Raw genomic sequence first — 3569 nt, 5'->3', positions numbered from 1 at the left:
GGGTTGCGGGTTCGAATCCCCCAAGACTAGAGGAAGGCAGCTAGTCATCCCCACCCACCGCCAATTCTTGGGCTACTGTTTACCAACGAATAGTGGGATTAACCGTCACGTCATAACGCCCACACGGCTGAAAGGGCGAGCATGTTTGGTGTGACACACTGGTAAATTAGGCACGGCTAGCACAGATAACCCTCGTGTAGCTTTGCGCGAAATTCAAAAACAAAGAGATACAAACAGTTTACTTAATATACAAAACATACTTATTATTTTGATATTCATGTACTGGTAAAAGTAAAGATGCAAAAAACTCAGTGACTAGGTATCTTTAAATTAAGAACATCTAACCAATATTAAGATAGTTTAAAATGTACTTTTTTATCTCAAGTTTTTGCTCGAAGCTTTATCTGTTTGCCATACAGTTGATGATTTATTTTAACTAAAAAAGGCCTTTAATTTCACAGCATCAAAACATTGTCTGCATTTTTAACCTATCTATTCTCATCGGCTTTTTTAACGCACCCCTATTTTATAAAACGTTCTCCAGTGCGACAGCAGTAAGTTGACGGACTTACAGCACTAAAATTCAGGACTATATTCCTCACAGTGGACAGAGTGCAAATATCCCATTGTGTATATTTGCGCTAAAAGAACAATATCAGCCGTAAAGCAGATGTGTCTGTCTGTAAAGAAAATTTTACAACTTCTCGAGGTCTGATCACTTTGAAACTTTTAAGGATTTTTGGGTATGACAAAGGGGAATTGAAAAACTCATTATCTAATTCATTTTCTCTTTAGAAGTTTCACAGCCATTTCAACTTTTCTCCGTACTACTAACGGGGAATGATGTACACGCATGCTGTCCCCATAAATACAACGAAATAATGGCGCTCCTTATGCAGGTACCTTAGGTAATTTCATTTATTGGCCAACTTGTGTGTAGTTTCATGACTTTGTTGATTACAGGGTTTCTCATAACATAAGATTCACAGACACACACTTACACAAAAATAAAAACAAAATTACCATTAATCATGCAGTTATTTCCGAAAGTTGCTTGTGGGGATCATAACCTTAAAACTGGTAATTTCAAAGTTAACTATATGTCAAATTTGTAAACAAAAAGCGCTTATTGCAGATCACACATTGTATACGTTATGTTAATACAATGTTTCCATACAGCAGAAAAGAATATATATATATATATACCCAAAATACGAAATATATAAATGTATGTGCGTGCATGTATATGTATATATACTTATAAGAGGAGTGATCTGTTTGTTTGTTTTTTAATTTCGCGCAAAGCTACGCGAGAGCTATCTGCGTTAGCCGTCCCTAATTTAGCAGTGTAAGACTAGAGGGAAGGCAGCTAGTCATCATCACCTACCGACAACTCTTGGGCTACTCTTTTACCAACGAATAGTGGGATTGACCGTCACATTATAACGCCCCACGGCTGAAAGGCGAGCATGTGTTTGGTGTGACGGGGATTCGAACCCGCGACCCTCAGATTGCGAATCAAGCGCCCTAACCACCTGGCCAGAGGAGTGATCTCGAGCGTAATAATATATCAAATACTGAATTTCTTAATATCCTTAGTTGTTTGGTTTAGTTGGTTCGAAGTGCTTTCGCAGCTTACAGGTACACTGCTCTTCAGCCAACTTAATTAAATACAATACATAATACTTTTAACAAAATCAAAATGCTTATACAATAAATGCATCCCAGTAAAAATACATTAACAAAAAATATAAATGAATTTCATGTTATTTCAAATCCATAAACAGTGTAATCTTATAAGTAAAATAAATATATATTATTTAAAATCCACAAAACTAACATTAAAAAAAAACTAAACACCTAAGATATTCACAAGTTATTCACACACACACACACAAAAGTAAAATTACTTACACATTATTTAATGAAATAACTTCCATATATTAGTCTTTTTTGCTGATTGTCCCAAGATCAAAATGGAAAACGAAAGGTTCTTGTAATATACCATGGGTACCTAAGACAGAATTGTCAAAATGTTCAGAACATCTTAATGGACTCTCACTTGGACACAAAACACACACACACACACAAAAAAGTAAAATTACTTACACATTATTTAATGAAATAACTTCCATATATTAGTCTTTTTTGCTGATTGTCCCAAGATCAAAATGGAAAACGAAAGGTTCTTGTAATATACCATGTGTACCTAAGATAGAATTGTAAAAATGTTCAGAACATCTTAATGGACTCTCACTTGGGTTTTTAACATGAAATTTATGTTGATTCATTCTATGTACATTTAATATTTTTGATATATATGCATATATATATATAAATTATTATCTTTTGCGTATTTCATGTTGGATTTCCCACCTTGTTGGTGAGCACCCATATGCACACCTCACATAACTAAAAGGATCTGTGTGCACTTTAAGCATGAATTATAGAAAACATTTCTATGCACTTATATTCAAAATTTCTTTTAAATGGATAAACAAATTACAACCTGAGCATTGAATATCTGTTTAATTTTTGAAGTGTTTTTTCAAGAAATTAATAAACCCCAAGAAATCAGCTTCACCCTCCCCCCCTCCATTCACTTCCACGATGGCTCAGTGTTAAGGTTTGTTTTGTTTTGATTTCGCGCAAAGTTACTAGAGGGCTATCTGCGCCAACCGTCCCTAATCTAGCAGTGTTAAACTAGAGAGAAGACAGCTACTATTTTACCAACGAACTGTGGGATTGGCCCTTACATTATAACATCCCCACTGCTGAAAGGACGAGCATGTTTGGTGACGGGGATTCACTCTCCGGTAAGTCTGAGGGCTTATAACGTTAAAAACCGGGTTTCGATACCCGTGGTAGGAAGAGTTTAGATTAACCATTGAGTAGCTTTGCGCTTGATAGCAAACAAAAACGAATCAATTTGAGAGGACAGAAAATTTAAAGAAGAGAATAATACAGGTAATACAGCATTTTCGGCTCACTTTTTTTTTCCTTTTGAAATCTGTATTTTATAAATACTGTACAAATGCTTCTAAGTTGTATGTACGACGCAATGAAAATTAAACAATTTATTTTAGCTAAATATTTAAATATTATTATATTACCTGTTTATTCGTTCTTTAGGGACTTTAAGACAAACAATGAAGATCCACGAACATTAAGTTCCATATCTCCTCCTACGATTCACAGACACTGACCATTCCTCAAAAGGCCTTGAACGAGAGGAGGGGCTCGTTGTCCATACACCGGACGTCTGTGTAAAAGTATAGGTAAGGGGGGAATTCAGAAAAGGAAAAACCAATCAGAGACCGTTTCCACAGGTGGTGGTAAAAGCGTTGAGGCAACAAAGGCAGTAGTGAATAATAACAGGCTCTGAAAGAAAAGAGAGCAACGCGCAGCAGTATAATGCATCATGCGATTGGATATTGAGCATACGTTACCATACGTACAATACTGAGCTAATAAATACATAATCACGTAATTGAGATTTTTTAAAAAATGTCTTTAATTTACATAAAAGTACATGAACAATATGGGTTTTAAAATTATAAACAGAATTT

Source organism: Limulus polyphemus, unplaced genomic scaffold (genome assembly GCF_000517525.1).
Source record: "Limulus polyphemus unplaced genomic scaffold, Limulus_polyphemus-2.1.2 Scaffold355, whole genome shotgun sequence".
Lineage (NCBI taxonomy): Eukaryota > Metazoa > Arthropoda > Merostomata > Xiphosura > Limulidae > Limulus > Limulus polyphemus.
Note: the sequence above shows the minus strand (reverse complement) of the source record.